Source organism: Ambystoma mexicanum, chromosome 6q (assembly GCF_040938575.1).
Source record: "Ambystoma mexicanum isolate Mex_15411 chromosome 6q, UKY_AmexF1_1, whole genome shotgun sequence".
Classification (NCBI taxonomy): domain Eukaryota; kingdom Metazoa; phylum Chordata; class Amphibia; order Caudata; family Ambystomatidae; genus Ambystoma; species Ambystoma mexicanum.
Window position 1 is genome coordinate 63,234,848 of NC_090937.1, and position 25,634 is coordinate 63,260,481.

Here is a 25,634-nt window from a genome sequence, read left to right on the forward strand (position 1 = left end):
CTCAGTGCATCGCGCGGAGCCAGCTCATCGCTGCTGCAGCTGCGGCCAGAGGTGCTCTTTGCTGATCCTGCAGCCGCCAGAGCCGCGGTTACCATAGAGCGCTGGGGAGGCGGGCATCGGAGGAGGGGATGTCAGTGCACAGGGCTCGCAGACCATAGAGGCCACCCGGGAGAGGGCTGTTTATTCATTCTTCCTTCGCTGTTCGGGAGCTCTATGGTTTCCATGTGATCACATGCTCTCCGAGGCAAGGAATGTTGGGAAATAATGGTAGGGAGATCGTGTTTCTGCTTCAGTTTATTTTGTCAGTATAGACTCTAAGGTGCTTTGTTGCTGCGTAGGCTGGACCACGATTTTATTTGTTCTGATTTTGAGTGACCTTCGCAGTGCGGCGTCACGAGCGATAACAACCAGACAAATATATTGTTTACTGTTAACCCATGGCTGCTAACTTTGTGGGAACCTCTGAACCCATAAACTGCACGGATTGTGTGATTTATTTATCTTTTCTCACACGCTGGGTGAGGAGCACGGGGGTTGGGAGGGGGGGGGCGGGGGTTCTTAGCATTGTGCAACTGCTTAGATAATCATACATGCCAACCCTCCCGATTTAGGTGGGAGACTCCCGATTTTTCAATTAAAAATAATGCTATTTTTAACTGTCTCCCGCCTAGAATCATTATGACCCCAATGCAGTCTTATGGGAAAACTGCATTCTCACGATTTGTGTTGTGAAATCTCCCTCTCAGGGGCTCCTCAATGTTGGCATGTCTGGAGAATAAGTAATGGAGCAAAACGTTTTTGCACAATGCATATTGAATAAAAACCTTTGTGCAAAAGGCAAAAATGAATCACGTGTGTTTGTACATTTTGTAAGTGTGGCAGCGGTGCATTGTTACAGCTTTGAGTGGGCCTCAGCTCTCAATATCATTATACTATTTAATGCTGTAGTTGTGGGTAGAGGTGCATTGTGAGAGTCTTGAAGGGTGCCTCATTGTGGGTGTTCTATCACATGCAGTAAGTGTGGATTGAGGTGCCTTGCATGCCTCAATGCTGTATGCATTGTGAGGAACCTGGGGGTGTCCTCACTTCTTCCCCCCTTCTTCCTCCCATCTGATGCCCAGGGAAAGGCCATCATGTTTAGATCCTAACCGTGGGGGTGGATATTCAAGGGAGGATTCCATGGGTGGAAGAGACTTCCAGCCTGCCGTCAAGCATATGTACCTCAGGGACCTGCTTTGGATTCCTGGAGGTAAAATGGAAAACTGCCCATACTTGGTGCAGTTGGGAGTCCAGGTCTGAAAAAGGACCTGCGGGATGAAGGGGTTGAAGGACACGGTTTCTCTGCAGATACCAATTGCTGCGATCATGGCGGGTGGGAGGTGGGGCGAGGGGGCACGACAGTGAGGACCAAGTGGGAACCAAGCGGAGTGGCCACGTTAGGGGACCTGTGTAACGAAAAAGGGTTATTGACATTTGCTGAGCTGCAGGAGGCTTCGGGCATACCCGGGGGGCACTTCCTGCTACATGGGGCGGCGCTGGCAGGGATCACAAAGAGGTGGCCTAGTGCTGCGGATGAGGAGATGAGGTGCAAAGACACAGAGAATCTACTCCGTGTTGCAGAAGGGGGCATGACATTTCTAGAATTTATGAAGTGTTAATTGCCAATGGCACGAGGGCGGAACTGACGTCCAGGGGAAGATGGGAAGCTGAGCTGGGCAAAGGGTTCGAGGATTTTTTTTAAAAATGGGTGGAAGAGACTTGGGGATTGGGAGAGAACATCCTTAGGTGAGACATAGTATCTCCCATTTCTATTTCATGCCAAACCCTCTACCACTCAAGCCTTTGTAGGCTATTGGCAGCCCTTTCACTGTTCTTTCCTTGAAACCCTCCCCATGAAATACCGGTTTAGTACTGGGATGAAAAAGAGACCAACTAAAGAGATGGACATATATGGACCTCAGCAATGTACTGAGGCAAGGAGGATGACAACAAGAGCAAGGCCGGACTACTGTTTCACTAGTGAGCGGTCTAGTCTTTTCTGGACTAATCATGGTGGCAGAAACGTCAAAACCTGACATCCTTGTGGAAATGGAAGCAGCTGGAGAAGCAGGGCTACGGACTGCTGGGTGCAGGCAGATCTCTCCGGATCAGCAGTGTGGAAAGCGGAGTGCTCGAGACCCGAGAAAGGATGCAGAGTTTATGCAGCGGGAAGCAGAGCTGAAGGACGTGGGAGGCCGGTGGCAGATGGAAAGAAGCACACCGGCGTGACCGAGTGAAGCAGCCGAGATAGCTCTGAGCAGCAGGAGGAGCATCGCTGGGTGAGCGGAGCCGCAGAGGGCTGCTGTGAGTAGAAGCAAGGTACCGGACGGGAAGAAGGAAAACTGTGGTGGCCGAGTACCTCACAGCACAGCAGTAAGCTCAGACCATTGAGTGAACCAAGAAGGGGGAACACCGGGTTGGCAGGCAAATTTGTAAAGCAGGCAATGAACATTGTTTTAAATGGAATCAAGCACTTGTATGAATGCTGTGTGATGTGAAGCAAATATAAGTACTTGTGAATGGCGAACGAAGTGAAAGCAATTTAAAAACTTTTGAATACTGAACAGAGTGAACACGAACACATGTTTTGAGCAATCCTGAACATTAAACAGAGTGAAAGAAAGCACGGGAAAGATGCTAATACAGAGAACAGTATTATATGAGAAAATAAGCATTGGCAAAAGCCACAAGAGAATTAAAGGAACTCTATGTTGTGAGGAGATACACATTGGAAAGAGCCAGGAGAAGGCCAGAAAGTGCATTTTGACTAATTAAACTAATGAAACCACCATGCAGTGTTAGGAGAGTGTGACACAGGTGGATACATCAAGGAGCACTGTCAAGTTGATGCAGCAGTCTAATGTTGATTGAAAAGCTGCAAGAAAGGGGTACCGGTTGCGTGACCTGCAATGGGTGGACTGTGTGGTCCGACAACTGCGCCTCGACCGAGTTCACCCTTTTATGGAAAAGCCGCTGAAAGCACCCATAAAGAAGCTTGTGGTTAACAACAGACTTTTATGTGATTTTGAAGTTAAGAAAATGAACTGCCTATGTGATTGAGTGAACAAGGAACAATATCAGAAGAGCTGGCAAGTGTCCCAAGGAATTGTTTTGAAAAGCTGGAAGACTTCAACTCTTGGGGAAAGGAACCCCTGTGGCTTGTAAACTGTTTTTATTTTTTGGAAAGGGGAAGCTGATGACAAGCCAAGATCTGGAAGAAGCTCTGAACTTTACTTTGAACACATCCCTACACATTGTATACAGTTAGACGTGAGGACAAGTATAGGTTTTGGACACAGACATACAGACATTTGCTTTGGATTTCCTGATACAGCCTATCTTTAGTTTTCTTTAGGTAGGGAAATCCCACCTTAGCATAGGGCAAGTTAGACCTTACTCCATGCTGCATTTTGAGTTAATAAAACGTTGTAGACAAAACTTGATTCTGTTGTCTGTGTCTGTTTTGTTATGCTGTCACAGTATATACTCATACATATTGTTATTGTGTATAGAGGTGCAGTGGGAAAACTCTGAGGGTGTGTCAGTACTGTACTGACATACCATTACACAATACAAGTTAATAGATGTGCTTTGTGAGAGATCTAAGGATGCATTACTATCGGTATACTATTACATGTTGTAATTGTAGATAGAGGAACATTATGAGAGCTCTGTGGATGTCTTTGTGTAGATAGAATTGTAATAGCTCTAATGCTGTCTCAATACTGTATGCACATACTAGCATATGAGGCAAGTTTGGCAGAGTTGAATTGTGAAGAGCCCTAAGAATGCCTCAGCATGGGTATACTATTACATGCTGAAGGTGTGGATACTGATGCACTAAGAGAGACATGAGGTAACCCCAGTACTTTATTTTCAATGCCATTCTGCCCATGTCTGCTGTACCATAAGGCACATTGCATAGGCACTTTTAGGACACTTTGGTGGTGAATGACACAGTAAGAAAAGAAAAAATGTGTATGTGTCTGCGCGCATATATGTCTTCCTTGCATCTAAATGCATCACATTTTTTGCATCTAAAAAATGTCCATCAAATGTATTTTTTTTCTTTTTTGGGAGGTTTGGGGGACACCCCCAAACCCCTGTTTTTTACCCTTTAAAATCCCCCTGAACAAAAATTAACCCTTTACCCCCCAAAAACATGCATTCGATGCGCATTATTTAGATGGAATGGCATTAGATGGAATGGCATTAGATGCAATGACCAGATGCCGTTTTTACACAGGTCGGGGTAAATGAAAGGAGCTCTTTACAGGCAGCATGCTTCAACTCTAGATCCAGTGTACAGAGTAGCGACAGCACTTACAAATTGGCTGTTCCTAGCCACACAAATGCTGTTTTGTTCACTTTTCAGAGAGCTGCAAGTTTCTTGTTGTGTTGCACATCCCGTGTTTACATTTCTCAGCTGGTTTTGCATAAGACGGGACGGGCACCACACCATTGGATTTCTGCTCACAGAGGGCACAAAAAGCAGCTGCCTAGTTAATGGGTGAGTGTGGGGTGCTTTATGATGCCTTCTCTGACATCTCCCTAAGACATCTTACCAACTTTTGTAACAGTTCAAATTTAAAAGCATATTTTTAGTCAACACCTGTGAGAAACATGAGGGTAATGTGAGGAAGGCATGGTATCGAGCAGTAGACACAGACACAATGGATACAAGTTTCAAAAACCTTTACGAATTTGCATGGGATGGTAGGATTCCTAACTTGCCCTAACCCTAAACTCTCGACCATTAAACAATAACAAATACATCCAAGTCAGTCTGGTCAAAATAAAAAGGCCTATACTAAGAAAACCCAACCTAGCCCTCCTTCTCTAGATAACAAATGTGTTAAGGGAATACAAAAAGGAAGATAGTGTGTCAAAAAGAAATGTCAGAATGGCTTCATCACCAACTCCCTTCCCCAGGTTCAATCCCACTGGGTCTAGAGAGTCTCTTACTAAACAAAGGATCTGTGGATGGCACAGTTCTATCAGTCTTGCACACTTTGGCTTACTGGTACAATTCAACAGTTCAATCTTAGGCTTTCAATTTCTGGTAGTTCAATCACTTCCTTAGTCTTCACGCGCCTTGTCATCAATACTCAGTTCATATGTTCTTAATTATTCCAGTTCTGCACAGGTTTACCTCTGCCGGGCTCCAGCCTGTCTTGTTCTTCGTGGGGGATCCCTTCCCTACGTTTTATCTAAGATCTTTCACTGTCGAAGACTTTCGAAACTACAAGGAATGTACATAGACCTCTGCATGAACACTTCAACCTCTCTTTCAATATTCCTTCAATACACAATCCATACTCATCTTGGTACTTATAATTCTCGCTCTCTTTAGTCTGCCCTATTGGCCTGTTCAAAAGTTCATGTGTAACACCAATACTTCTTGGTATTCCTTTTCCCCCAATGCCTCTTGGCACTTGTAGTTCTTACTCTCTTTTGTCTTTTCCAAAGTTCATATTCAACACCAATACCTCTTGGTATTTCCTTCCCTCCAATGCTTCTTGCCACTTGTAGTTCTTATTCTCTTTCACTTGCCTTCTTGGCCTTTTTCAAAGTTCTTATATTTTACTTTTGCTGCCTTGGCATGTTTCACATTTCACATATTTAATTTTCCTCTTAGTTAACTTTCTTTCCTTTGATCTCCGCGTGTAATATCTTTCAAAAGTTCATAACATTTCACAGAGACTTTTGAATGTGCGAGTTCCTCTCACAGGACCGCTCTGCTACTCTGTATCCTCTTCTTTTAACAATTGCTCTCTTCATTCACATTTTATCGGCTCACACGCAACATTCACCTTTCACTCCCTCTGCGCTCCCATTGGTTGATGGGCCCCTTAAATCGGCCACCCAAGGCACCCCCTGCCGTGGCAGCCCCCTCGGCCAAGGACCAGAGGCTAAGGACAGCTCCAGTGGTGTCTGCCGGTGTCCGCAGCGGTAGCACCTAGCCTGCCGCGACTGATCAGGTAAATCGAATCTGGGTGCGTTGGATTGTGCTGTGCCTAAAAACGTAGCATTTTTTCCCCCTTTTGGGAAAGTCGATTCTGGGTGTGTTGCATTGTGCTGTGGGTGAAATTGTAGCCTTTTTCCCCTTTTAGGAAAGTCGAATCTGGGTGTGTTGTATTGTGCTGTGCTCGAAAACGTAGCCTTTTCCCCCTTCTAGAAAAGTTGAATCTGAGTGTGTTGTATTGTGCCATGCTCGAAAACATAGCCTTTCCCCCCCTTTTGGGAAAGTCGAATCTGTGTGTGTTGTAGTATGCTGTGCTGAAATACTTAGCCCACAACTTGGCCATGTGTGCTCCCTTGCTTCTCTAGCCGTGTGCGCTCCCTCGCATCGTAGGTCCCCACACCCTATTCCACCCCCCCTGCGTTTCCCTTCCTTCCTCCCGCATCTCAGCCCTTCTCTCTTCGATCTATTGTGTACTATTCTGACACTGTCTCGTGCTCCACTGTTTTTCTGGCATTACTTTGCATTGCCTGCATTCTTCTTCTAGGTTCCTGTTGTGTTCTGTGCTTTGTTGACTGTATTGACTTTGTGTTTGCTCTCTATGTTTCTTGATATTGTGTTGCTATCCACGGTTTGTGGCATCACATTACAATTGCCTGCTTTCTTCACTTCTAGGTTCCCTGCTGACCTCTGTGTTTTGCTTTTGGCCTTGCATTTCATCTGCTTTTTTTACATCTAGGGTCCCTGTTTTGCTTTGTGCTTTTCCTTGGTTCTGTACTACATCTGCATTCTCTACTTCTAGGTTCCCTGTTGTGCTCTTTTATTTCTGATGGTTCTGTCTTGCATCTGATTTGTATGTCTGTTCTTGTTCTTTGTGGTGCCCTCCTCCCTTTCGTGTCCCCCCCGTGCCTCCCTCCTGTCGGCCTCCCCACGTGACTTCTGCAACCCTTGTCCCCTGCCTGGGCTCTCCTTTCCCTACCCCCCTCTTTCTTCCCTACAGCCCCTATGGTGCTTTCTGTCACACCTATCTTTTCTAACTGCTTTTCTATCAACTACCCTATCCCTCTGACTAAGTCTGGCAGGAAGAAGCTCAAAAGGACATCCTGGTCTCCAACCCGGGGCTCCCGATTGCTGATACCTATACCAATGCTTCCTCCAGACAGACCCTTACCGACATACTCTTTGTTGGTCCCTCTCCAGGCCTATGGACCCCCATATGTTCTCTCTCCTTTTTCCTCTTCTGCCATTAATGGTGGCACCCGGTGTGAGGCCCTCCTGGCCCTCTTCCACTCCTCTAAGACTTTCATTAATTATCCTTTATTTTTATTTATGTTTTATGTAGCGCTTTGGATTAAGGCGTGTAAGTGACTCCAATCAAGCAATCCCACTAAGTCAGTGCCTTGTCTGGGATACCCAAGGGAATCCCTTATTTATGTATTTTTATGGCAAGTTATAATCTGGATGATGAACCCTTGTATAACACCCCTCTCTTAGAATCCCTCTTGACCCCACTGAGCCAAGAAGTAGGCTTGTTTTGCAAATTTAAAAGGTTTATTTGAAAAATTAAGCAATATATATATATATATATATATATAGATATATCACACTTCTATAAATTGATAATGGATAGCACACTTGTGAATATGAGCAGTAATCAGCAATGGTAATCTTACAGTAGCACAGTTCTTGGATACTTATGAACAGGAAAAGAAAAATAAGGTGCTAGAGAATGCCCTTATGGCTTCAAGGACAATGCAATGATGAATGAAATGCAGTACAGAAAATAACTGGATATGGCTTCAACAAAAGACAATGTAATCACTTTTCCTTGACAATTCACTCCCCCCTTTATGCAATATAAGGAGTTGGAAAGAAGAGCACACAGTTTTCAGGAATGCAATCAAATACAATACGAAATTCAGTTCCCCCCCAGCAAGCTTAGAGGAAAACAGGTAGAAATTTGAAACACAGGCCAAAAATGCTTTGAATGTGATGACAATGAAGTGAGAAATGTGCTAAAAATGCTTTTAATTCCCTCTAGAGGTTCAGGGTGGGTGATATCTAGTTTATATTAGTTCAGGCTCACTTTAGCAATGCTCTATGAGTAACCAGCAGGTTAAAACGAATTTTAGCAAAGGAAAGCAAGGAGCTGCTGATTTTTACACGTGGCTGAAATTGTGCAAAATGTCAAATTGCAGCAAATTTAATCGCCTGCTTCGAGCGTAATTACAGAGGCCCTATACGGAGTAGCAGATTGGTTCTAGGTTTGTTGGAAAGCCTAGAATCGTAGCTTTAAGATAAAAGATCAAAAGATCAATTTCGCTCCTAGCACAAACGGTTCCGGAGATACGGACGATTTCGTGAAGGTAGTTTTTTGGATTTAAAAGTTCAAAATGGCAGATGACAGTTTTCAGCTTTAAAAAGGACAGAATGACACACATGATTCCTATGAGGTAGTTCTAAATAGGTTAAAATAGTTTTAGATTATTTTAAACTAAGAGATTAGTCTGGCACAGTCCTAGACTACTCACACTATCTTTTGGACAGGAATGGTTTCGTCACCAGTCGGGTCAGGATTGGCTGGACTTCTGCTAGCGGTTCTTCACAGCGGTCTGGTCTCTGGTTCTGCTCTCAGCACTGCACAGTTCTGGTCTCTCTGGATCTCTGGTCTCTCTGGATCTCTGGTCTCTCTGGATCTCTGGTCTCTGGAGGTTGATGAATTTGAAGTCTGGAGTCTCCCAGCAAAGCGTCCTGCAAGAAATTGGAAAGTGAATGTCTCTACCTGGGTTTCAATGTTCCTTTTATGTGTTTTGAAAGTGGGTGTGTGCGTGGCATAACTGAGCCTGCCCCTCTCTACTTGTCATTGGCCCAATTCTCCCCTCTCCCATGATTGGGGGAAGGAAATGGATTGTCATCATGATGAGGTCTGTTTATGGGTCAGAGGATCCTCCCCTGGTCAATTTGCCCACAAATCTATATTTGATTCAAATACATATTTCCCAGATACACAAGTGGTTGACATTACATGTACATATTATAGATGAATTAAGACAGGTCTCTGTTTAAGCCCCATGTTCCTGCGAGCTGGGATTCAGAAATGACAACATTTAGCACTTTTTGGTCAGTTTACCCATATCGGACATTTACCAAAAATTACACAAATGTGCGCAAGGAGTATGGACATTAATTGATGAAGTGTCAGATTTTTAACATGCAGACATTTGGAGTAAGACCCTATTTTCTGCTAGCAACCACCCAGAATACACCACAGGGTCCTAACACCTCTTAAAGCGTGCACAGAAAAATCACAAGAATAATGATATTACTTATATAATTCTGACAAGTCCGTACTAGGAATGATCCACCTTTTTAAAATTATGCCCTGGTCAAAAAGGGGTGTGGCTTCCCACATCACATGGTGGAATAACTGGTGTTATTGTCCACCAGTCCACTTCCCCCAAGCTCAGCTTGCTAGCACAGGCACTGCCCCTCCCAATTTCTCCCAAGAGGAAGCCATTTTACAACCCCCCCAATATAACATTTGCCTGAGTCCAGGACAGGGCTTTGTTCAACTTCCTGCAGTCCCCAGGTGCTCCTCCCCTAATTCAATCAGAGCGGTGTGGTCTCCTTTTGGTGGGGGCCGTAGGATGCAGCCAGGCCTGGGAAGAGTTGTTGAGCCAGTTCAACTCCCGTCGGGGTTAGTTGTCAGGCAGAATTCAATTTCTTTAAGTCAAGCTTCAGCTAAATGTCCTGTTTGTTCCCAGTTTAAATCAAACTTACAATTTTTACACATGCAGCTAGAATGCTGATTCTAAGTTCAAAACCATGACATTTAACAGTTGCAAACTATGTGACACTCAAAAGTAGGTTACTCATTTAATTTAAACATTTCGATTTTAGTGGTTTTAAATCCAATTTCAATTAAGCTGCTGACATCCACAGCTCAGCCAGTTTTGTTATAAACATTGTTTTGGGCTCTTCATCTTCCCAGATTTTGTATGCACACAAGAATATATTCTGCCAAATGTCTGTTGGTGTTCATTGAGATTTTTGAATATCTTGTGATGTTTAAAATAGGCATTTTGAGCTTGCATTCAGGGAAACAAAGGTGATTTTAAAGCGCTTTTAAGCTAACAAGCCTGTTATTTTTCCTTTGACACCACCTTTCACCCCTGGCGCTTCTGGTCTATCATGCTGGCACTGGTGGGTGGCAGGTTAGACAACCATTTTGGTGTGCGCACAACCGCGCGGTTTTCCTGGTTCTGGGATGGAATGATGGGCGGCGACAGCTCATCCCCACATCCACCCAGTCTATTGATTTAGTTTTGTTCTGGGATAGAATGATGGGCAGCGACAGCTCATCCCCACATCTACCCCGTCTAATAATTCAACATGGGTTAAAACCCTTGACAAACCCCCTGCCCGACTGCACTTTGAATTTGAGTCGAGGGGGAGTCGGGTGCAAAGAATGTTTTGATCCACACGTTGGTATGTCCACATCATCTTCTCCCAATTCTGTAGGTGGTACAGTTCTGCATCTTTTCCTCCATCCGGTTGGATCGATCGGTTCTCCTCGTTGGTCCTGGTGGGAATATTGGGCGGTACCCCGGGCCCCTCGGATCTTTGCTCCCGGTCCCTGGGTCATTCTCCTTGGTCAGTGTCCATGGTTTCATCTCTCCTAGGATGATAAAGCAAAGCGGCAATACACATTCCTAGACATTTTTCCACCACTGTTAATGGTGTGGCGAACATATACATTTTATAAATCAGAAGATATGAACATATACATTTTTTTTTTATTTTAAATTAGGAGACAAGAACATATATATTCAAGAATCACAGAATTTTATATGCTATATGTGGAATATTTTAGGGTTGGAACTGAATTACTCTGGAGCGGCCCCCTCTGGGATTCCAGTGGATTCCTCCAGTTGTTGCAGAGTGTGCCTGGGATGGCAACACTTCAGCTGATTAATATGGACCCACTTATCTTCCCCTTCCGCCAAATTACCTTTGGGGATGCGGATTTTGTAGGCAACAGGGGAGATCTTGTCTATTATTTCAAAGGGTCCCTTCCATGTAGGCAAAAACTTTCGCTGTTTGGCCTGGTTCCTTTGGAAATTGTATAGATAGACCCGGTCTCCCACATCATATTCCTTCCTGGTGGTTTTCAAATCAAAGTGCGTTTTCATACTCTCAGCTGATCTTTCTAGATTCCGCTGAGCATAGGCAAAAGCATGTTGGAGGTGTTTCCTTAAATTCTCCACATACTCATGAGTTGTGGAGGCATTTATCAGTGTCTGCTCTTGGGTCCTGTAGAGCAAATGCTCGGAAAGCACCATCTTGCGCCCGGTCATCAACTCAAATGGTGACATTTTAGTTGCAGATGAAGGGGTAGATCTGATGGCCATTAGGACCAGAGGTAGTCGGATATCCCAACTTGGCCCAGAATCTGCCACAAACCTTTTTAAGATGCTCACAATGGTTTGGTTGTATCTCTCTACTGCTCCAGAAGAAGCTGGCCTGTAAGCAATGTGTAGCTTCCTTTTGACCCCCAATATCTCCCACATCTTTGTCATTACTTGACTGGTAAAGTGGCTACCTCTGTCTGACTCAATCCTTTGAGGTAGGCCAAAACGGGAAAAGATGTGGTTAATCATCAGGGCAGCTGCTGTTTCTGCCTTGCAATTTGGGGCCGGGAGACATTCCACCCACTTGGTAAACAAGCATGTAACGGTCAACATGTACTTGTTTCCTCTAGACGAGCGAATTACAGGGCCTACAAAGTCAATTTGCAAATCTGACCATGGCAGTGTCGTCCCCCTCTTTTGGAGAGGCGCACGGTGTGTGAGGGATGATGGCTGAAATTGTGCACACACAAGACACCCCTTCAAGTATTGGTCGAGGTCCTGCCCCATGTGTGGCCTGCATGCAACCTCTCTTAAGATATCAAGTGTTGTATGAAACCCCCTATGACCGGCGGTGGCCGCATCATGGGTGTGACTTAACATCAGGCTTTGGAATGAGGTAGGGACCACCCACTGATCATGGCCAGCTTGGGATTTCCTTACCAACAAACCGTCTTGGATTCGGAACACCTATGGACATTTCATCAACACTCTAAGGTCCTCCTTCCCAATGTAATCGGTATCCGTCAGGGGAAAGTTCTCAGGGTCCTCAATGTGTTGGTAAAACTTACCAATTATTGGATCCTCCTTTTGAGCCGTAATTAAATCAGCATCAGGGGTCTCCTTACTCCATTGGGCAGTTGAACGATCGTTGTGAGCATTTGTCTGGGACCTAGTGATAGCAGTGACCTGGATTTCCCCCAACAGGGACTCTATTTCTATTAGATCCCCTTGGATGGCCCCGGTTTTGGCCAGCTGATCAGCTAAGTCATTTCCAGTTTTGTCTGGTCCCTCTACTTTGGAATGACCCTTGATCTTTTTCCAGTATATAGTCATCCCATTAGATGTGACCAGATCATCAATATTTTGGATTAACTTCCCATGTTTCAGGGGTTTGTTATTAGCACATAACATGCCTCTGGTTTTCCAATTGACTAGGTGCTCCACGAACCCGTTCCGTACATAATCCGAATCTGTGATTATGACCAGTTTGTGGAGTTGATGTTGGACATCATTGAGGATGGCCTGATGCACAGCCATCAACTCTGCCACCTGACTACTTCGGGGACCAATTTTGTACCCAGCGGAGGGTTCTGGGGACTCATTCACCCATGCGTTCCCTACGCCGGCCACGAGTTCTTTTTCCCCGTTGTTGTCAACATGGTAAGAGCATCCATCCACATAGACAGTGGGCATTCCCTCACACTTGTCTTCTTCAAAGACTTTGTGTGGGGAATTAAGGTATGCCTCCATGTTGTCCTTGATTTTTAGACTTTCGTCCTCGAGACAGTTTTCTCTGGCACAATCATGCAAGTCAGCCAGGCCTTGCGCGAGGGGACTCTTCTTGTTTTGGCCATATCTGACCTCCACAGGAAAGCCTTGCATTGACAGAATCCAGGAAGTAATTCGGGAATTACTCACATTTCCGGTCCGGATTCTGTCACTTTGGAGATATTGCAGAGGCTGGTGTGGAGTCTCCACTATGATGTGTTCCCCCTGGAGAAACGGGCGGTAATTCTTCAATGCCCACCATTGCCAGGAGTGCCTTCTCACAATCGTTGAATTTTTTCCTCCACAGAGGATAAAGTTTTGCTCGCATAGGAGATTACTTTATTGACCTTGTCATGCTTTTGGTATAATACTGCCGTAAAGCACGTATTAGAGAACCCTGTCTCCATGAAGAATTCCTTGTTTCTGACAGGGTAAGCTAGGCAAGGCGCTTGTGAGAGGCTTCTCTTGAGTTGCTTTACTGCCTCGGATTGTTCTGGACCCCATTCCCACTTGACCCCCCCCTTCAAGAGATGAATCAGGGGTCTGGTGATCTCTGCGTAGCCCTCAATGAACTTTCTGCTGTAGTTAGTCAGTCCAAGGAGGCTCCTTAGTTCCTGCAGAGTGGTGGGGTCTTTCAGTTTCTGAAGTGATTCCACTTTCTTTTCCTGGGGACAGAGACCCTGAGGAGTAATCTCATGCCCTAAGAAATTAACACGGGTTCTACACCACTGTGCTTTCTGAAAGGAAAGTTTTGTTCCGGCGGCCCTCAGCTGTGTCAGAACATAACGGATCTCCGCTATGTGTTCCTCCACAGATGAACTTTTGATGAGGACATCATCTACATAAGCCAGGTTACCCCTCGCACCCAGGTCGGGCATGGCCTTGTGTAGGAAAATGTTGAATTCATTGCCGGAGTTGAGGTATCCGAAGGGAGTCCGGGTCCAAGTGTACTGCTGGCCCCCAAAGGTAAAAGCCAGTTTGTATTGGTCCTCCCTACTGACAGGCACGGTCCAGTATCCATTGGTCAGGTCTATTGCTGTGAATACCTGTGACCCCTGGATCTGGGTCAGCCCTTGGTCAATGTAGGGCAGAGGCCAGCGGGAAGTATGGACCCGTTTGTTGAGCTCCCTAAGGTCGGCGCACAGTCTCCACTGGCCGTTTGGCTTCAATATTCCCAGCACCGGATTATCGAAGGTGCTGTGTACTGGACGGATTATTCCCCGGGACTCAAGGTTCTTAATTATTTCAGTAAGGGACTCCATGGATGCGAGAGGCAAACGATATTGCTTCACAAACACTGGAGTCATGCCAGGGTCCGTGGGAATTGTTGTTGTGTGGATGTCGGTGCGACCATAGTCATATGAGTCTACCGCAAAGAGATCTTGGAATCCAAGAAAACTTGTTTCAACTTTTGCTTCTGTTCCAGAGTCACACAGGCATCAGCTAGGTTGACTCTCTCTTCCACCATCTGCCTGAAGCCTGGAAAGACTTCTGGTTTTGGTATCTCAGCAGCCTCCTCCAGCTGGGTGGAGAAGTCCCTAGTCAGAGTGCTGATTTGGACCGGAGGCTTCATGTGGGAAAGGCAGCCCTCAAGGACCTGGAAAATCACCTCATCCCCTCTGAAGTCACAAGTCACATCTTCCTTACCAAAAGGGCAAGAAGTGTACACCAGGAAGTTCCCCCCATGCTGGGTGAAAATCCTGTCTGGTGTTGTATTGTCCTCACTGTCACTGTCAAAACAGTCCTTGGGGATTGGTCCTAACAGTTCATTTCCTAAATCAATGGAGAAATGTCGGTCATCAACCGCCATTCCAATGATGGTGCCTGCGGCTAGAGTAATACTCTTTAAGTCGCTGTTATTCACCTCTATTGGAATGGTGTCATGTTCTATGTTGACTAATGGTGTTGGGTTTACCCCTAGCCCTTGCTGTTGGAGAGAAGCATTTAGATGAATGTGAGCATCAGGGTTTTTCAATTTTTGTCCTCTTTTAACTTTCACTTCCAGGGAGAATTGTCTGGTCCTTTCTGGGATGGTGACTTCCTCTTTAATCTGAATTTCAACTGCATAAGGTAGTAATTGAGCTGACCTAAATGCTTTTTCTGAATCATCAAAGCCCATGGGATTCTCCGTTAATCGGGACCAAGCTTTGAAGTTTATTAGGTCCAAATTAATGGCAAAGCGATTGAGAATGTCACTGCCTAAGTAAAAGGCGGCAGTAACGTCTCGCACGACCCAACAATTATGGACTATGCTCTTGTTGCCAATGGAGATTTTGAGCATACACCTGCTTGGCAGGAGATGTTTGGAATTGGGTGCTTCCAGGTCCATTTCCCGTTTGTCTATCAGTTTGAATGTGGGAATGGCTGGATCTTTTGGGAGTTGGCGGAACATGGCTTCGCTGATGAAGCTCTTACCGTTGTTCACACACACTCGAGCGAGAACAGAGTCCTTCCCATCATTTAACTGAACAGGGATGAACAACTGCTCTCCAATTTGCTGAATATCAGCCAGGCTCTGAGCTGATTTCACATTTTTCTGGTCTATAGGAGTGGGAGTGACTGATTGTGGATCGGTAAAGAATTTCAGGGTATTTCCTTCCAGTGCGGAATACCACCTTGAACTGGAAGGAAGGTTGATTTATTTTCAGAAATAGAGAGGACCCTCCTTCACCAGTCTGTTGTCCTACTGCTATTACTGTCACATCTGGAATTTGGTTGTTCTGGAAGTGAAATTCTACTTGGTCAGATTTTTGTTCAACCATGTGGCAGGTGCCATTTAAACTAGCATGGTTGACACTCTGTTTTAATTTTATTGGTCGGCTAGTCTGGGTCCAGAGGACCTTGTTTACGCAATCTGTTAGGGGTGACAACCTTCTCAGTAGGTCGTTCCCTAGTAAACAAGGGGTGCCCACTGGAGTCACTACTATGACCGGGTGTTTCACCTTGTGTCGCCCAATTTTGATGTCCAAATCTGCAGTCCCCTCAACAGGAATTTCCTTCCCATCAAAGTTCTGCAGTTGTCCAGGAAGAGAGGTGAGAGGAATACGGTAATTCTCCCCCCTTCCTGCATTTAGTTCATCAAAGACCCTTTTGGACAGAAGGGTAGCTTGGGATCCACTGTCCACCAGTGCCAAAATTGTACCCTGCCCCTGTACTTGTACCGGGGCATAGTATCTTCCCTCCTTCTCCTCAAGGGGGCACAGATAATGCACATTTTTGGACAACTGGTGGGCTCATTTTCTGGTTTTGGACATTGCTAGCGAAGAGATTTGGGCAGAATTCTGTGGAGAGCCTGGGGAATCTGAAAGAAAAAGTTGGCAACTGGAGATCAGAGCCATTGTGGGTTCCCCTGGTTCCGGTTCTGGGCCGCCCCCCCCTTTTTGGAGGCAGTCGCCAGGATGGGTTTGAACCAGGGTATTTCGGTATTGTGGGTTCTGGGATGAGATGATGGGCGGCGGTAGCTCAGTCTCCATATCTCCCCAGTCTGGATTGGAATCCCTTGGGACCCATTTTTCTTTGGGAGGAGTTCCCCCATCTTTGAAGGAGAAGATCCTTTTCCCAGCGTCCTCTGAGAATCCCTCTCCCTCAAATTGGAAGACCTGTACCTCCTCCACAAAATGGGTCTGTTTGGGTCCTTTGTTTCTCCTACCTCCTCTTTGCTCTTTGGGTGGCAGACTTTCAGGGGTAGAAGATTTTGTTTCCGGTTCCTGGTTTTCCAGGGGCTGTTTACAAGTTGGGAAGGAAGCTTCCTCCAAGGCTTTACACCCCCCTTCCCCTTGTGACTCCTCCCTGGGAACCAGTGGGTTATCGGGGTGCTGCCCCCGTCATTGTTCTGGAGCACCAGGCCCAGAGTTTGGGGCATTCTGCGGTGGCATGCTCATCTGAGGGTTCTGTTGAGCCCTCAGTATGTGACCCAAATCCCGTGCCATATTTTGGACCTGGCGCTCAAGTTGTGAAACCCGCTCAGGCTGATACGGGGCTCTATTTTCTCCCCTGGGCTGATCTCGGGAAGGGTAGCTATCCCTTCTCTGGTAATACCCCGGATTGGGAAGATTTGGGTACCCCTCCACCCTTGGCCTCCCCTCTCCCGGATTAGGTTGTCTGGGCTCAGGGAATTGGGGAAAGAAGGATGGATGATTTTGGGGCTGGAAATTGGGTGGATACCTGGGAAAAAAGTTCTGCCCAGGATTTGGTGAATTTCTGCCCTCCTCTGGGAAGTTAGGAGGGAAGTTCCCTGGGTCAGGTGCTTGGCTGGATCCCCCCCCCCTTGGGCTGGAGGAGTCCACACATAACCCAGGAGGGGCCGGTTTCCCTTGTAGCAGGGACTTACATAATCAGGGGAGCGGGGGACCCCATTTGTGGGACTGCCTCCTCAACTCCCTGTCTGTGACTGGCCCGAGGGCCTTCTGGGCTGTGAATTATTTGGTGCAGGCAGGTTTTTAGGCCCCCCCATCTCCAAATCTAAAACGGAGGCACCTTTACCTCTGCCACCTTGGCAGCAGCAGGGGTGCTGTTGGTTTTGGGGTTTTCTGCACATTACTTTTATTTTCTATGGGCTTCTGCACCTCATAGATCTGGATAGCCTGTTCAACGACCCAGTCTAGTGACCTCTTCTCGTGAAAATCTCTCACTAGCTGGGTCATGATGTATTTGGGCAAGGCATGGAAAAAAGTATTGACAAATTCTCTGCTGTCCGTGCGCACCCTTCTGGTGGTCTGCGCAAAGACACGCTTCAATTCTTGCATGAATTCTTGTGGGGCCTGATCCTCCCCACATTGCAAATTGTAGGCTGCCTTGCGAGCCTCTTGAGGATTTCTATGAACAGAAAAATGTTTCAAGATGGCTGCCCTATATGTGGACCATCTTGAATGGTTTTGGTCCTCCAGCCCTGCAAAGAAACTGGAGTATTCTGGGGAGAATGTCCATTTGACGTACTGGATGTAGCTACTGCTGTCCTTCAAATGGAAAGTCTCCATCATTTGCTCATAGAGCTCCAGGTGTTCCCAAACAGAATACTTGGCATTCTTATGATAAGGCGTGATGACTCTCCTTATTGCCTTTATTTGTTTCAATGGGTCCTTAAGCAAGGCCCTTTTTTGCCTTATTGGCCTTTTTGGTTCGGGTAACCCTGGTCCATTCATCCTCTGACTCCGAAGCACTGCTCCCAGTGGTGCCCGTCTGATCTTCCAGGTTTTCCCGGATTCTGCGAGCCTGGGAATGGCAGGCGGAATGTGGGGACCTGGTCTCCTGTGTCCTGTAACGCTCGGAGGAGTCTTCAGATCCCTCTTTGCTGCCAGGATTTGATGGGTACCCCCCCCCACTGACCTAACTGGGCAGAGGTTTTCAGGATGCCCTTAATGGGCCTACTCTCCTGGGGTTCCCCACTAAATTGCACTGTGCTCGGGTGCCCATACCCGGATGCCCGCCCCTCCATTCCTGGGTGGTACTGGCCTATGAGCCCCATACTTTTGGCTGGATAGCAATCTGCCATCCCTGTGGTCCTGTGCTCATGTGCGCCAGGGGACATGGGGGTGGCAGAGTCCAGGGACTGAGAGAGATGAAGGCCTCTGGTACTAGGGCTTCTGAGGTTACGCTCAGGTGTTTCCCTTTCCCAGCGAACTTCATCTCTGTCAGCCCCTGCTCCCTGTTGCAATGCAAGAGCCTGCGCTTTCAGTTCCTCAGTTAAGGCCTTTCTAGACTCTATCAGTCTCTCCTGCATGGCTACCTGTTGCTGGAGCCTATCATTGTGCTGACAGAGAGCCTCATTTTCTCTCTGTGCCTCCTGATTGGTCCTGGAGTACTGGGCCAGTCTCTGCTGCAGGAGGGTTACCTCCTGAGTCCCATCCCTACTGGCCTGCTCCTTTCTTGCCAGAGCCTCCTCCACCCTCCTGGTGTGCTCTAGCAAGTCGTGATGCTCTTTTTGGAGGTCACCCGGCCCCTGCAGGGCCAGGTGATTTTCTTCAATTTTTTCTTTTAGTTGGCAGACTTCCTGGCCTAAGGTGTCCCTTTCCTGACTAAGAGCCTGCATCTGTGCTGCCAGGTCGTCCCTCTGCCTTTGAAAGGCACCAGTTTTCTGGCGCTCTTCCTGAAATTCTGTCTTGGTGTCCAGGTCTTTCAGAATCAATTTATTGCTCTCCTCTTTTTCTCTATCCAATTGGCTTTGCAGGGTGGCTACCTGCTTCGTGCATGCCCTGTTGAAATCTATCTGTTGCTCCAGATTTTTCTGGCTCTACAGTAGGGAGTCCAAACCTTCTTGGTACTCCTTCTGCAAGGCCAGAAATTTGGTATCCTGGTCAGCCTTTTCCTGTTGCAGGATATCCATATCCTCCTTCATGTTAATGATGTATTGTCTACTCTCGTTTTCTGACTCCTGGCTTCTGTGCAGCCTCTGCTCAGACAAGTCCAGGTCAGATTGGGCCTTTTCTAACGCCATCTGTTGCCCATTTGCCAGTTCTTGGCCCTCAGCACATTTGTCCTGCATGGCTCCCATATGTAAATATAAATATGCCGCCACCCTGGCAATCTTGTTGTGCTCATCCTTGGCCTTAGGGGCCATATATAGTTCACTCAGGGCCACATGTAAGGGACCCTGATCTCTCCACATATCTGACCCAGTTGTAGTGACCTGTTGTGTGATCGCCTGTAACCATACATTTTGGTCCTGTTCAGACCATTCACCTCTCACAAACAGTTTATGTAAGAGGTGCTCCCTAGCTATCTTCATATCTACCAAGGTCGTCATTCTGGAATTTGAGTTCCTTCCTGACTTACCGAACTTTGTATTTTATTTTGCAAAACAGACCTTCTCCTTAGAGCGTCCCTTTGAGGAGTGCTTTACAGCGTACCACAGCATGGTGATCTGACCGGATGTATGTATCCCGTCAGTTAGCACACTGTATTAAGCTGCACAAGTGGTAAATCTAATCCAGAATATCCCGGCTACGAGCCCCCACTCTGTAAGTGACTCCAATCAAGTAATCCCACTAAGTCAGTGCCTTGTCTGGGATGCCCAAGGGAAGCCCTTATTTATGTATTTTTATGGCAAGTTATAATCTGGATGATGAACCCTTGTATAACACCCCTCTCTTAGAATCCTCCTTGACCCCACTGAGCCAAGAAGTAGGCTTGTTTTGCAAATTTAAAAGGTTTATTTGAAAAATTAAACAATATATATATATATCACACTTCTATAAATAAATTGATAATGGATAGCACACTCGTGAATATGAGCAGTAATCAGCAATGGTAATCCTACAGTAGCACAGTTCTTGGTTACTTATGAATAGAAAAAGAAAAATAAGGTGGTAGAGAATGCCCTTATGGCTTCAAGGACAATGCAATGATGAATGAAATGCAGTACAGAAAATAACTGGATATGGCTTCAACAAAAGACAATGTGATCACTTTTCCTTGACAATTCACTCCCCCCCTTTATGCAATATAAGGAGTTGGAAAGGAGAGCACATAGTTCTCAGGAATGCAATCAAATACAATACCAAATTCAGTTCCCCCCCAGCAAGCTTAGAGGAAAACAGGTAGAAGTTTGAAACACAGGCCAAAAATTCTTTGAATGTGATGACAATGAAGTGAGAAATGTGCTAAAAATGCTTTTAATTCCCTCTAGAGGTTCAGGGTGGGTGATATCTAGTTTATATTAGTTCAGGCTCACTTTAGCAATGCTCTATGAGTAACCAGCAGGTTAAAATGAATTTTAGCAAAGGAAAGCAAGGAGCTGCTGATTTTTACACGTGGCTGAAATTGTGCAAAATGTCAAATCGCGGCAAATTTAATCGCGTGCGTCGAGCGTAATTACAGAGGCCCTATAAGGAGTAGCAGGTCGGTTCTAAGTTCGTTGGAAAGCCTTGAATCTTAGCTTTAAGATAAAAGTACTAGCACAAACGGTTCCGGAGATACGGACGATTTCGTCAAGGTAGTTTTTCGGATTTGAAATTTAAAAGTTAAAAATGGCAGATGACAGTTTTCAGCTTTAAAAAGGACAGAATGACACACACGATTCCTATGAGGTAGTTCTAAATAGGTTAAAATAGTTTTAATTAGATTATTTTAAACTAAGAGATTAGTCTGGCACAGTCCTAGAGTACTCACACTATCCTTTGGACAGGAATGGCTTTGTCACCGATCGGGTCAGGATTGGCTGGACTTCTGCTAGCGGTTCTTCACAGCGGTCTGGTCTCTGGTTCTGCTCTTAGCACTGCACAGTTCTGGTCTCTCTGGTCTCTGGAGGTTGATAGATTTGAAGTCTGGAGTCTCCCGGCAAAGCGTCCCGCAAGAAATTGGAAAGTGAATGTCTCTGCCTGGGTTTCAATGTTCCTTTTATGTGTTTTGAAAGTGGGTGTGTGCCTGGCATATCTGAGCCTGCCCCTCTCTACTTGTCATTGGCCCAATTCTCCCCTCTCCCATGATTGGGGGAAAGAAATGGATTGTCATCATGATGAGGTCTGTTTATGGGTCAGAGGATCCTCCCCTGGTCAATTTGCCCACAAATCTATATTTGATTCAAATACATATTTCCCAGATACACAAGTGGTTGACATTACATGTACATATTACAGATGAATTAAGACAGGTCTCTGTTCAAGCCCCATGTTCCTGCGAGCTGGGATTCAGAAATGACAACATTTTGCGCTTTTTGGTCGGTTTACCCATGTCGGACATTTACCAAAAATGACACAAATGTGCGCAAGGAGTATGGACATTAATTGATGAAGTGTCAGATTTTTAACATGCAGACATTTGGAGTAAGACCCTATTTTCTGCTAGCAACCCCCCAGAATACACCACAGGGTCCTAACACCTCTTAAAACGTGCACAGAAAAATCACAAGAATAATGATATTACTTATATAATTCTGACAAGTCCGTACTAGGAATAATCCATCTTTTTAAAATTATGCCCTGGTCAAAAGGGGGTGTGGCTTCCCACATCACATGGTGGAATAACTGGTTTATCCACTTCCCCCAAGCTCAGCTTGCTAGCAGAGGCACTGCCCCTCCCAGTTTCTCCCAAGAGGAAGCCATTTTACGACCCCCCCAATATAACATTTGCCTGAGTCCAGGACAGGGCTTTGTTCAACTTCCTGCAGTCCCCAGGTGCTCCTCCCCTAATTCAATCAGAGCGGTGTGATCTCCTTTTGGTGGGGGCAGCATGATGCAGCCAGGCCTGGCAAGAGTTGTTGAGCCAGTTCAACTCCCGTCGGGGGTAGTTGTCAGGCAGAATTCAATTTCTTTAAATCAAGCTTCAGCTAAATGTCCTGTTTGTTCCCAGTTTAAATCAAACTTACAATTTTTACACATGCAGCTAGAATGCTGATTGTAAGTTCAAAACCATGACATTTAACAGTTGCAAACTATGTGACACTCAAAAGTAGGTCACTCATTTAATTTAAACATTTCGATTTTAGTGGTTTTAAATCCAATTTCAATGAAGCTGCTGACATCCACAGCTCAGCCAGTTTTGTTATAAACATTGTTTTGGGCTCTTCATCTTCCCAGATTTTGTATGCACACAAGAATACATTCTGCCAAATGTCTGCTGGTGTTCATTGAGATTTTTGAATATCTTGTGATGTTTAAAATAGGCATTTTGAGCTTGCATTCAGGGAAACAAAGGTGATTTTAAAGCGCTTTTAAGCTAACAGGCCTGTTATTTTTCCTTTGACACCACCTTTCACCCCTTGCGCTTCCGGTCCATCATGCTGGCACTGGTGGGTGGCAGGTTAGACAACCATTTTGGTGTGCGCACAACCGCGCGGTTTTCCTGGTTCTGGGATGGAATGATGGGCAGCGACAGCTCATCCCCACATCCACCCAGTCTATTGATTTAGTTTTGTTGTGGGATAGAATGATGGGCGGCGACAGCTCATCCCCACATCTACCCCGTCTAATAATTCAACATGGGTCAAAACCCTTGACAGGCGCTATATAAAACAATAAAAATGCAAATACAAAAATATATCCTCGGGCACCTGCAACACTTCCGCATGTTTTACCCCTCCCCAGATGTCCCCGGGGATCCCCTACTCAGGTGGCCTGGGGAAGGCCATTGCTTTTGGATCCCGACCCTGGGCTTGGACAAGTGAGGTAGGATCAGCTGGGCTGAGAGTCCTCAGGGAGTGGGGTGAAGCACCCAATGGTGAGACATAGTATCGCACTTTTTCCACAAGCAATCTAAACCCTATCCCTGCTTATTTCATGGGAAAGTACAACTCCCATAATTCCTCCACACTTCATTTAACAAAAGTACTGCTCCGAGGAAGATCAGAAATGAGGTTAGAAAGATTACCTCCCCTGACTTGCATTGGCAGTTAAGAGGATCACGAAAAAGCCAGACAAGGTTTTCAATGTTTTGGGAAGCCGTGAGCATTCGTAGAGCAAAGCCGAATGAGCAGAGGAAAAAAACCTTCAGGTTGCCAGAACGCGGCACGCGACCCTTCCAGGTGCACGACAGAGTTAGGAAGGCAGCAGAAGAGGCATTGGTAACTGCCTTGAGCGGCAGGAAAAAGATTAAAGAAATCCCATTAACACGACCAGTGATTTATCTAAGGGAACAAAAGTCTGGTTGATGTTAAAGTTAAAGTGACTATAATTTGAAAGTTGCGCTTGTGCCGATAAAACGCGACTTGGATGTATTTGTTATTTGTTTAAGGGTCGAGATACTGCCATGATAATCCCATTTTAGAGGTCGGGCCAGTTAAGAATTCTACCAACCCAACTAAAACTTTAAAGGTTTTCAAAACTTGTATCCATTGTGTCTGTTTCTACTGTTTGATACCATGCCTTTCTCACAAACACCACTCCCTTTTCTATTATACAGGGAAGCGCGGCGAGGCCACCAAGAGTGTCACACAGGCACTACACAAGAACACTTACATTACCGTGCTATGGTTGCTGTATTGCGTTTTAATGTGTTTACTGCATTTCATTTCATTTTACACAGCAAACAGCAAATGAAACAGTCTGCTTCATTTAGCATTTTTAGATAAGCTAAACCTGTTTGCTCTATTTCATATTATCTAAGAAGAAAAAGTGGCGCTAAATTAATTTGCTGCATTATTTTTGCACAAGGGCACAGTTTGGATAATCCTGCCACAGATCTCAGTGTCAGATTGCATCAGACGCTACAGGAATGACAATCTCCAAGGATAATGCACATGGAAGTGGGAATAAAATCGACGTTAGCGTTTCCTGAAGGACTGTGACTCCTGAATCAACAATATGTTATTGTTGACTTACTTGGAGAGCAATTCATTTATTTGTAAAGAATGCAGATACCAACAAGCGTTGTGCAATAAAGAGTAAACAATAGCAACAATGACAAAGCCGAAAGGTCTGGCTTATTTTAATGGCACTTGCAGTGTAATATGCCCAGGTATTGCAATTGTATGCTCATTGACTTTCCACACAACCAGATATTTCATTTGTGCCAGATGCACCCATTATGCAAATCTACAGCCAGCATAAGCTCTGATCCTGCACTGTTTCTCAGTTATAGTCCACATACTCCCACGTGCAGCCAGTAGTGAAGGAAGGGTTTGGTGCTACTGCGGTAAAAGGTTCCTCTTTCGAACCTGTTCATACAATTTCCCTACATTCCCCCAAGCTTCCAGCTTACATGCCACAAACATCCTAGACACAACCTCAAGTGGATTGGCTTTGCCATTAGATATTCCTATCACATGCCAGAATCAATGTTCATTTGTCCAGTAAGGTGCTACTCAAAACTGCAGCTTAATTATGATTGTCTAAGGATATCGCCACACTGTGGACTGGGGCTCATTATCATAGACAAAGTTACTTTGGGACCAAGCTTCTGCTCTCAACCCCGCCTTCAAAGATCCAGCAAGGTTCCCAGCATTGGGGAAAGTAGACATTATTCCGGGAAGTCCCAGTAACAGATATGGCAACCATTATGACCACACATGCAAATCCGGAGGCTCCCCAAATTAGATAATATGATTCATGGTTACAAACACTTCAATGTTAATGTGACAAAATTGCTGGAGTACATGGGATGAGTAGTGGTTAGAGCTGCTACTCAGCCCCACTCTAATGTTAATATGCAAATGAAACATGCTAAATGTAAAGGAAAATATAGGCAGAGAAAATACTCAAAACGTGAGGGTTCCATGTTGTTTTAATGTGCCTACCATTTTGAATTAGGCCTAGTTTCTGCTGCATCCAAGAGAACTTATGAAGGTGCCAAATACGCGGCTGGATTGCAAGGCAGTGCAAATATTAATCATATTAGTTATTGGGCTTCATTGCGTCTATGCCGATATCCCACAAGGATACCAGAAAATGGTAATACCGTTAACGGCCCTCAGTCCTGTGGAATTACCGCTGAATTATGAGTGCCGGTAACAGCGGTAAATCCCCATTCCATGGAGTCCTACAGGACTCCATGGGGGGATTTGTCAGTATTACTGGCAACGGTAATACCAGTGCCAGTAATGCTGTCTATTTTTTCCAGCAGGGTGGAGGAATTACCTCCAGCTCTTTTCTAGGGGTAATTTCAGCCACCCCACCAACAAACTTGTACTTTGCCAGTGTGGAAACATGCCGCTATACGGTAATACCAGCACATTAATTCTGCATTGGCAAAGTTGTAATGAGGGCCATTGTCTCAAAGAAGAACTTTCCGTTATTCTTTCTCAAGACGCTTTTCCCAGGGAATCTGAGCACATGGAATAATAACAAATTATGTCTGTAGCATAG

General features: G+C 45.6%; 1 protein-coding gene and 1 long non-coding RNA gene across 2 annotated transcripts in view; one reads left to right on the plus strand and one right to left on the minus strand.

Annotated features, from left to right (window-relative positions):
* FBXO10 (F-box protein 10) overlaps positions 1-138 on the minus strand; it is a 794,278-nt gene extending 794,140 nt beyond the window's left edge. The window contains exon 1 of the mRNA XM_069630484.1: positions 1-138. The gene's annotated coding sequence lies outside the window, so the exon portion shown is untranslated.
* On the plus strand, positions 132-24,245 carry LOC138515775 (uncharacterized). The gene is made up of 2 exons (XR_011282167.1): positions 132-267; positions 23,985-24,245. It is a non-coding gene; the product is annotated as an uncharacterized lncRNA (long non-coding RNA).
* The last annotated feature ends 1,389 nt before the right edge of the window (positions 24,246-25,634 follow it).